The sequence below is a fragment of the Solanum lycopersicum genome, chromosome 1, assembly GCF_036512215.1.
Source record: "Solanum lycopersicum chromosome 1, SLM_r2.1".
In the NCBI taxonomy this organism is placed as follows: Eukaryota; Viridiplantae; Streptophyta; class Magnoliopsida; order Solanales; family Solanaceae; genus Solanum; species Solanum lycopersicum.
The window spans coordinates 69,307,879-69,319,488 of NC_090800.1; the positions used below are offsets into that span (position 1 = coordinate 69,307,879).

The 11,610-nt window shown below is 32.3% G+C and overlaps 1 pseudogene; it reads right to left on the minus strand.

The window, feature by feature from the left end:
• Positions 1-1,627: 1,627 nt before the first annotated feature.
• Positions 1,628-6,375, minus strand: LOC138345929 (uncharacterized; annotated as a pseudogene).
• Between the last annotated feature and the right edge of the window lie 5,235 nt (positions 6,376-11,610).

The window sequence follows — 11,610 nt, forward strand, 5'->3', positions numbered from 1 at the left end:
GACCCAAAAGTCGAAAATTAGATCGTTAACCACGGGCACCACACACCTACACTGGTGCCGTGGCACCCCCACCTTGATACATAGATCCGCCCCTGATTATGGACCCTTCTACTTAACCATTTATCAACTAAACCCGTAAATTCAATCAAAGGAAGATTTTTAAACTCCCTCCTATCACGTGTGTAGTTCATTCTCCCTTCGATAGATTGACATGTCATATAAATTAATAACATGTCATATTAATCTTAGTTAATTAATTTTTAAAAAAATTAACCTAAATTATTAAATAAAAGGTGCTAATATAATAAAATTTTAATTTTTTTCTTCAAATAAAATTTGGGAATCTACATACAGGCTGCCTTGTTCCCATTTTTTTTTTTGAAGTCCACATGACCGTACAACTTCCTCCATTCCCATGCTGAAATTGCCAAATTTCACCGAGAAAGTCATCATCGCCTCCAGCAGGCGAAATCAAATATTCTCTCTCCCTATGATCACCTATCTCCATCTTCGACAGACCCTCACCATTTCCTTTCCTCCTTCTCCAACTCCACAAATCAAACAACCTGTTACACCATCAACTCCGGCCGGCAAACCTTCACGCCGTCTCCCGTTTTGTAGAAAAAATAACCACCGCCACCTCTCTCTCTCTCTCTAACTCCACTCCAAATCAGTGAACTTCAGCAAACATCGTCACTCTCTCCTTCATCAGTAGACTGAAGGATGTGTTAATGGAGGTGGGGTTGGCAGAGATGATAAGTTTTAATATAGATTTTAATGTAGACACAAAGCTGCCCACAACTAGCACTACTAAAAAACTGTCAAAAAATGACAGCCAAAGGAGACGGAATGTGTTGCTTTTTTGGTCAAAATCAATGAAAAAGCAATGTAGTGACTTCCGTTACTTTTTGGCCCGACACTTTCCAAAAAGCGACGGAATGTGTCGCTTTTTTGGTCAAAATCAATGGAAAAGCGACGCAGTCACTTTCGTCGCTTTTTGGCCCGACGCTATTCAAAAAGCAACGGACTGCGTCGCTTTATTACTTTTTTTAAGAATTTTTTTAATAAAAGCGACGGATTCCGTGGCAATATTTTCATTTTTTTTATTTTCAAAGGAACACACAGTCCGTCGCTTTTGTTAAAATTTTATTTTTAAAAATCCCTGAAAAGCGACGAACAAAAGGACTCTATCTGTCGCTTTTCTAGAATTTATATTTTTGGAAAATCCAAAAAAGTGAGATAAAACCACTATGTCCATCGCTTTTCTGAGTTTTAAAAAAAATTAAAACTCGGAAAAAGCGACGGACGAAACTACGTTGTCAGTCTCATTTTTGGGGTTTAAAAAAAATAAAACCCAGAAAAGAGACAGACAAGACAACACTGTCCGTCACTTTTTCTACAATTTTTTTAACAGCAGAAATTTCTGTTGCCCATCTGTAAATTCAATTCAATTTAATTCAATTAGACACTATTTAGCCCAATCAAACACACAATTATAAACAATCTACATAAAATATAAAATAATAAACTTAAAATAACATTCAAAAGTATCTTAATCAAAATTTAAAGACTTATAAACTCTTTCAAAATTCATTTTAAAAAATTCATAAATGTCCAATGATCTAAACTACGGAGTGGGATCTACATAATCCTCCTCCTTATCACTATCATCATCGGTGTCCTCGAAAGCCGGAGTAGTAGGTCGACGAGTGAGGTTCATCACTTGTTCATTGATTTGCTGAACGGTCACTCATGTTTCGTTGTTCAGCTACTCTTCTACGCTCCGATTCTTCCCGTAACAGTGTTAGTTGTACTATTTGAGCAGACATAACAACACTTTGAACAACGTCAAGTGCCTCAACTTGACCTGACGTTCCAATACCTTCTAAGCCTGACTGGAGTTGTCTTACATCGTTTCGACATCCTAGACCATAGAATCTACCCTTGTGTGTCCCCCTACCACTTTTTCTTTCCAAATTTGGATGGAAAGTTCAGGTGTCAATTGAACCGGACTATGTAAATTCTCAGTCTTCTACAGATAAAATTCATTCTGCATATTAAATATTAAAATTTACATCAGTATATATACGTATCTAAATATATTCACTATTAATATATATTATTCATATTAAGTAATTTACAAAAGCTCGTTCGGATCTTTCCTCCATCCACATATCCGGATCCGACTAATTTTGTTTCTTTATGACATAAGTCTTCTTGGAAACCTCCAGTTCAATGGAGTGCGTCCCAATTATTTTTTATATAAATAAAAACTGAAACTTATAGCGATATATACGAATCAACTAATTATTTATTTAATAGTTTGAATTAGAACTTACCTTCTCTGATGCAATTGTTCCAATGGTCTTTGCACCTTCGGTGTGCAATGAGCCACCCTTAAGACTGTCTCTAGCCTTTTTGGCCAGTTCTTGTATTGCCTTAAACTTGTCTCTATTCCAATACAGACCGGATTCATCAAAAACATGAGGCAACATCAAATCCAAGCGATCAACACTATCCTGAATTTCTTTAGCCAGCTAGACAGTCCGGCGGATGCCTTCCTCTCAAATGTGGTCGCAATGACATAATTGTGCCTCGACTCCCAAGTACACATACTTTGAAAAAAATTTGAATAACGTTAATTAGATCGATTGTAAAAAAAGTAAAGTATACTGAACTTATATATATATATATACACACACACACACACACACACACACAATATACTTTACTTTTTTTTACAGTCGATCTAATTAACGTTATTCAATGTTAGATTACTATAATACCCCAACATAAAACACCAATTTTGGTAAATATGTTGTATTTTTATATTACTTTTATTTATTTTTTCTAAATCATATTAAAAGATGGATAGTGACTTTTCCGAAGGGTTTTAATTTTTTTGATTGAGTTATGACTTTTTCGATGAGTTATGACATTTCAAAAAAATTGTAATTTTTTTGAAGAATTGTGACTTATGTTATAAGGCACAATAAACACTTTTTCATATTATCCTTTGTTGTCTATAAATATGAGGTTGTCTCACACTTTGAATTTTGTATGTTTCTATTCTTCTTCTTAACGCACGGAAGATTGTGATAGTAGTTCTATTCTGCAACTACAATATTAGGTGGCTATATTAAATGGATCAACAAAAAATGATGCAACAGAAAGAATGGAATAACGCAACTTTAAACGAAAAGACTATCTAGATAACTAATATGTACTAATTTTCATACCCATAAATGTTAAATAATTTTCTGGTGCACACAGTACAACTTGGTGTTCAAGTTGTGAAAATTCTCAAACTGTTGGAGAAAAACGTTTTTCTTAAACACTTGTTTGGAAAGTCCAAATATGTACTCCTTTTCATTATTATAAATGTATTTTTGCAATAACTTCTACTTGACAAGAAGTGAATGATTTTCTAATGTGTAAAATACAACTTGGTGTTTAAGCTGTGAAAAGTCTCAAATTGTTAGAGAAAAAGATTTGACTAAAAACTTGTTTAAAGAGTCTAAAGAAGATTTAATAAGTACTCCTACTTTTTCAATTTGTTTGTTGTACTTTTATTTATATTTAGTGTAACATGAATGTTCTTTTTTTTTTGTTTGTTTGGGTGCATCTGTAAGACCACAAAGTTAAAAGACATTTTTAAATATTATACATATCCTTAAATTAAAAGTCTTCTTGATTAGTTAAAATTTCATATCAAATTTAAATTAGACAAATCCATATCTATCTTTTTTACTTCTAAACTAACTTAAAAGAATTAACTGCATAACTTAAATGATAAATAATTATAATATATTTTATTTTATTTATTTATATTATATTATGTTAAAAACATGCACCTTTTCACATTGAAGGGTTATGACATTTTCAAAGAGTTATAAGTTTTTCGATGATTTGTGACCTATTCGATGGGTTGTGACTTTTCTATAGGGTTGTACTTTTTTGAAGAATTGTGACTTTTCTAAAGGGTTGTGATATTTCCAAACAGTTATGACTTTTCCGATGAGTTGTGATCTTTTTGAAGTGTTGTAACTTTTCTAGAGGGTTGTGACACTTTTTTGATAACAACAAGAATTTTTTTATGCACTACCATTTGTTGACTATAAAAGAGGGGTTTCGTCAAATTTTTAAACTCTAATATTTTCTAGTTTTCATTGTTCTTCTTCTTCTTCTTAGAACATCCAGTTTAGCATATCTTCTATGTTTTGTTTATTTACTTATTTATTCATGTTATACTATATTATATTAAAAGTAGACACCATTTCATGCTGAATGGTTACGACTTTTTCAGAGAGTTTTGACTTTCCAATGAGTGGGGCATTTTCAAATGATTCTAAATTTTATAGGAACAATATGCGCATTCTCATACTACCCTTTGTTAACTATATATTAAGGAGTTCCTTCATATTTTTTAACTATGATTTTTTTAATGTTTTCTATTCTTCTATTCTTAAAAACTAACCGGTTGATTTTTTAGACGTTGACAATCTAAAAGTTCAATGAAATTTGAACATTTCCTAACATGAATGATAATTAATATAATACTCAAACTAAAAATATCCAATTTAGTATATCTTTTATATTTCACATCAATATTTATTTATATTGCGTCATATTAAAAGTAAATTTCCAACAATACGATAATAACAAATTAATGCACTATGGGGGATAAAGTATATTGAAGAGAATGGGTAACTAAAATACTTTTAAAGTGACTAACTTTCAGTAGTAATCATAAGCAAGCTTACATCCACTATTCATAGGAACTTATAATTTATTATACATTTTATAATTATTTACATAATTTTTTAATTTAATAATATTCACATTATTATTAGTCTAATGCATGGTTAGATATTCACGTGCAATGCACATGCGTCAAAAGTAGTATATTGTGAAGTTATTAAATATCGTATGTTGTATACTATTTAAAATCTCGTTCCAAAAGTGATAAGTCTGTGTATATAGTCTTTTAACACAGTCTTTTAAAGCCCGAGCATCATCCTTTGCAAGATATCACCTGCACACCACATAATAAATATGTTAGTTCATGAATAATTAATATATTAAAGTATAAGAAATAAATAAAATAAACTAACAAATAGATAACAAAACCACCTTACAATGATCCTTCGGGCTCAATCATGACTTTACCAAGTATGTCCTTCTGGCCAGGAGCTAGAGCAGGCATCTCATCATCTGGCGTAGAAAACTAGGTCTAGTTGTAGATGAGGGCGATACATCAAGATGCACAAAACGCTGGACTCATACCGTCCATAACATCTGACTGCTCGCTACTAGAATCTTCCATCCTCATGGCAGATAATTGAGGAGATGTACCTATGAGAGGTGGAGGAGTACCTGCCGATAAGGGTCGTGCTCGATGAATAGCCTGTAAAGGTAGTTCCTTGATGCATCGTGAAGGCAATGCCTGTGAAGTAGAGGAAGCACCGACTGGTTGACGGTAATTAGGTAATATTTCTGAGGATCCGCCGTGCCAAATGGAACAACAAGCAAATGAGTATCATAGCAGATGCGCTCTGGTGCAGAAGAAATAGATCATGCAATATCCTCAAGATCTATGGGTCTCGTAGTCTTCTTCTTTTTAGCCTGTTTAGTCTAGCTAACTCTAAGATGCTTGCAATGTCTATCATTGTCATCGCCTGATGAAATTGTATGCAAATTTACATGTATAATATATATTAAAATCATAAATTAAATAAAATTAGCAAAATACACTAACTAGCTTTCTTTCTACACTATTCATCCTCGCTTGTTTCAATTTCATCATTCTCCCATTCGTCCTCCTCAGTTGTTTCATTTTCATTATCGTCCCATTCTTTGTCATCAAATGATTCATTTTCCTCATTCTTAGATATTTTTTCCTCAACATTTAATATCTCATCATCAAATACTTCTTTTAATATGTGTTGATGATGTTTTTTGATAAGGCAGAATGCAGACTCCCTTCACATAGTGGACAACTAGACTCTTCCAATTGATTATAGAAGCATCTTTCTTCTTCATTAGGAGCTTCATCAAAAATATTTTTCCAATTCCATCCCACCTTAAAATCCCGAAAGCATCATTGATCATTTCATGAACCCTATCATATTCAACCCTATCCTATTCAACACTATCCTATTCAACACTAATTTTACCATGTGGTGAGACAACATTATATTCATCCACCTACATCGAACTATAAAACATACCATCTAATACATCTATTTCTCCATAATTAATTCATAGAAAATATCTAGGCTTATATCTATTACGTACAAATGAACCATAACTGTACCTAGTTTATAATTTTTTTTATGTACTTGCATGCATTACAAGGACACCTAACCAATCCATTATTCTTGAAATGTGAAGTGTTATTGTATTTTCAATAAATCTCTAACACCGTTAATAAACTCAGGTTTCAAACCAACACTAGTTTAATAATGCATATTATAGATCCATAAACGATGATCTACCTACAAAAATATAGATATTCAATTATATTATCAATTAAATTTAATAATAATTGATTGCATTAATTAATTGTTAATATATATATACACACACACACTAGGTAATTTACCCACGCTTCGCGTGGGCTAAACTTAGGTTTTAAACTTCTGTTAATACCCAAAGATAATAAGGAAAAACATAAATTTAATTTTATAATGTTGACATTCTACTCATTAGTTCCATTTAGTATGTAGACCTTCGAGTCGAGTCATTCATGTCCATAACTTTCGCATGAACTCCATCAGTTGAGTACCTTTTAGAGGAGTTCTATCTTCAAGTTCTAAGTCTTGAGTATTGAGTTATATCTATGGTTATTGAAAACCTTGCATTGAGTTGTTCAAGTCTATAATTCGATATGAACCATATTTAAGAAGTCTTTTACAAATATTTTAACTTTGTTTTAAGACTTAAGCATTGAAGTTGAGTAAAGAATAAAAGTGAAGTTTATTTTTAAAAAAATGATATATGGGAACTAAGTATTCCTAAGAGTAAATGTTTTACATTTAAGATGAGACAAAACTGAGATTTCCAAAAGAGTTTTGAGCAGTTTCAGTACTATCTCTTTTAAGAAAAAGGATGAGTTTGAGAAAGAGTTTCCAAAATATGATTGGTATGACAATCAAAAATGTCATCAATGTTTAAGCAGTGTGGTATTTAGATATACCATTAGGGGTGTGCATCGGTCGGTTCGGTTCGGTTTTACATATAATTGGCTTAGTTTATCAGTTTTCGGTTTTAAAATATGCTAACCCAATAACAAACCAATAAGATATTTTTTATCGGTTTATCGGTTTTTGATGTTATCGGTTCAGTTTCGGTTAACCCAATAAGAAAATGTCGATCAAATAATATATAATAGTACGTATGTTATAATTACATGTTTCCAACTTACCGCCAAAACATAATAGAAAACTTTGAATGTTGATTAAATTACTAACATTCACAAACTTGCAAAAGCTATCGCCTACAATTACGAACTAGAATTAAAACTAAAATAAAATATTTCAATGAGACAATTTTGAACAGTTGCTTGATCCACTGGATAATCAACAAAGTTCTCACCAATTTCCTAACAAAAAAATCATATAGCTTAAAAAGCTAATATTGAATCTATTTATGTATTAAATTATGTATATTTAATATTGAGGAAGGGTAAAGTAGTAAATAACTATCGTCTTATTGGGTTATCGGTTTAACCAATAATCCAATAGGAAAAACCAAAACCGACCCAATAACCCAATAATTATTTTTTCTAAACCCATTAAAAACCCAATAACCCAATAACCAATAACAATAACCCAATAACATTTTATCGGTTCGGTTTACTGGTTGGTTTGATTTTTGCACACCCCTATATACCATCAATACTTATGTAGTATGACTTCTCGAGTCATCAATTATCATATTAAAATATGATTTTGATATGCTTTATGAAAGAGTTTCAAGAGCAGTTACTTGTTTAAGAGGGTAGTATTGAGTAATTATCTCAAACTAAAGAAAGAAGTTGTTTTATAAACATATGAGCTAAGTATATTTTTGGGAGTAGTCTTGAGCACTGATATGGGATGCGAGTTCATATCAACTCATGTCTCCATAAACCATGTAACCATCATGTATAATTAAAGGATCATACTTTTTAGATGATCACTTAAGTTAAGCTAGTTGATCCACTAAGTTAAGCATTCTATATGACAACAAAGTATAGGACAGTTGTGATAGCGTGGGCAAGACGTTGTATCACCACTTAGAATCATAGAGGTGGTTTTCGGTTAGAGAAACTTCCACAATAGTTATTGCATGATTCTTTATCGGGTTCTGCTTAGTATGAATAATGGTATGCGACTTCATTCATGCATTACACAAGTAGACTTTGAGAGGGATCATGATATGTCTTTTATGCTATTATGATTATGAGTTGACATCATGTTTTTAAAAATGTTTTCTTTATATTGCACTTGTTTTAAACTGCTTTATATCGAAATAAGTTCAGTTAAGTATCAAGATTTGAGTACCTTAAATTGAGTATCTTGAGTTGATATGTGCTTCATTGAGTCGAGTATGATATCTTTAAAGTTGAGTATCTAATTTTTGAGTTGACTATCTAATATCGCAGTTGAGTTTCTTATCCTAGAGTACTTCTGAGTTTAGTAAGTTTGAGTAGTTTAGATTATCCTTGAGTATTCCTTGAGCTGAGTACGTTTGAAAAGAGGTAAGTATGTTTCCATTTTTATCAAGGTCAAACTTATGTTATGCTTTAAAATTCCCCTTACATGCTCGTACATTCCACGTACTGAGCCAATTGGCCTGCATCTTCTCATGATGCAGACACATGTATTCAGAATCTTCAATCGGAGTTTCGTTGATACATTCGAGAGTTCGAGTTAGCTATGGTGAGCCTCCTGTCTTCCGGAGGATTTCCTTCACTTTTCAGTTTAGTCAGGACGTCATGAGTCTTGTCCCGACTTTCAACTTTATCGGTTAGAGGCTTCATAGATTGTCCGTTTCGTTAAGAAGTCTGTATTATTTATTTATTTATTTTATTAAATGTTTTTAAGACATAAGTTGCCTATTTTATGGCGATTTTAATATATTATTTTATTGAGAGTTAATCTTTTAAGTTAAAGTTTTGTATTTGAGTTTTTGATTTTTATTTAGTTTTAAGCTTTTGCATGCTTAAGTCAATCTTCTACTTGTAGTCAATCATGATGAGGGTTCGCTTTGGGATCAACAATGGTCTTCGAGTGCCAGCCACGTCCAAGGTGTAGACTTAGGTCGTTACATAAATTGAGTGTTATCATTGCATTATCCAGTTTCATCTTCTCTTTTTATGCTTTTTTAAAAAGCATACTATTTTTTTTAAATTTAACTTCTATAAAAAACATCAATTCCGTCAAAATTAGAAAAATGAAAAAATATTGATTGAGTAAAGAAGTTAATGTTTTCCTATAATTTTACAAATGAACAACTTTTCTAAAAAAGTTTTAGTTTGAACAAAATTTATAATGTAATAACCTTATAAAAAAATTTCGATGCAATTAATATGAAAATAATTAGTAAAAATAAAGACATCTTTCATAACAGTGTCTAAATATGAAAGGTTAATAGTACTCAAAAAACCTTCTGGTAGTATGGAATGTTTGTAGAAAAGGGTAATAGTAGTAGACTGTTGAAAAACGTTGTGGTGGAGTGAATGTCTCACATAACCGATGGCTTCCTACCTATATAAAAATGAGAGAGATACTACATGGCCGTCTCCACATAAACAGAAGAGACCTCAAAATTGTAACATTCCTTTCCAAGTATGTCCGGGATGAAAGAGGACCTATATCTTTTGAGCTAATGAAAGCATTAAACCTCCTACAATGTACCTATACAAACAGAGCAATAAAGGACAAAGCCACATAGAGGCCTCCATAAAGGAGTCCTAACAACAAGCATTGTATATCATTAGAATCCCCACACTGGACTATCTAATAGACTTTGGAATAGAAACTAGTAAGCTATGCAATATATGCAACACTCCCGAAACGATCACCCACATATTCCTAGAACGTGAAAAAGTTAGGAAAATGTGACTAGACTTGGGAGTTATATATGCAATAAATCTTATTATAAATAATGGTGGGGGCGATTTGCTACTTAGACTCAAAGACCTATGTTTTCCCCTTAGAAAAACATCATTAAATTGGCAGGAACTGTAACCTTTCTTCAAATGGAACATGTGGAGGGCAACAAATGAGAACCACCATAATAATATAAGTACAAAAATAATCATTGCAAAGACCATAACTCACTCCAGAGAATATCTTTCACTAACTGGTCCCTCGAGAAGGAGCAATAACCCACAAACCACATACATAAAAATGGGAACCTCCAACAAAATGATTCATTCTAAACACAGATCGTTCGTCAATGGCTAACCCGAGGAGAGGAGGAATAGGGGTAGTGATTAGGAATATAAAGGGAGAAGGGGTATTAGGCTATATAAGCAACCTTTATGCTACAAATTCCTTAAAATCAAAATTGACAGTACTACTATAGGGAATTGAGTTGGCATTGACCAACAATTTGACGCTAATAGAAATCAACATCAACAGTGAGTATATATTTTCCCTCCTCTAGATTGACCACACCCAACTTTCTCTAATATATTGTATGATTGGAGGGTTCTAATATAGAGGGAAGGGGGGGGGGACCCAAATTCAGCATAGGTATCGTGAAACAAACAAAGTGAGATATTCTTTAGAAAAGGATGGAATTAATATGGCACAAGCCAACTATTTTTGCTGCTTTGAAGTTCCACCGATGTTTGTCTATGAAAATCTAGAGGCATACATAGCGGGTACTTATTTTGTTAGGCTTACTAAAGCCCATACTAATCTAGACAAATGCATTATTAGTACGACTAAATGCACCAAATCCTTTTTTATAACTAAAAAAAAAACACTAAAAATATTTTAAAGAGTATCGATAAATATTTAACATGTAATGACTAGCAGACATTGAAGAGCAAGGTGTTCTAGCCAAGCATGCATGCACTCTTCAGAGTTACAAAACCTAGTTTAGTCAAAGCTACCGTCCCAAGGATGCACTTGGCCGTTTCAAAATGAATATGTTCAGCCTAGATAAGAACTCGAAACTTCAAGGTTTTTTGATTGATGCCCCCCTTCATGTTTGTATTTATCTTTCAATTAATATGCAACATCCCAAAAAACTCTAAGATAAGACTTGAACCATTTTTCATTTCTGAATAAGATTTTACTTAGTAACTCTTAATTTTTCATAGGTGTTAACTTCAATTATTTAATGCGGGGATGATTTTGGATATAAATTAAGGTCACTAGAATCCTCTACCACAAAGTTGAGTTGAAAACTTTCTTTCCAATTGAGTTTCAATATGAGATTTACTTGAGTAAATTTCAAACAACCATATCTTTTATTTAACACATAAAGAGTTAGGTGGCCCATGACCTACCAAATGTGAAGTATTTGAGTCCTCATGCCAAATCCGTCAAGTTTGCTTAATTTTGAGCTCGAAGTAAAAAGTTATATCCATTTAAATGAAGTCTTTCTAAT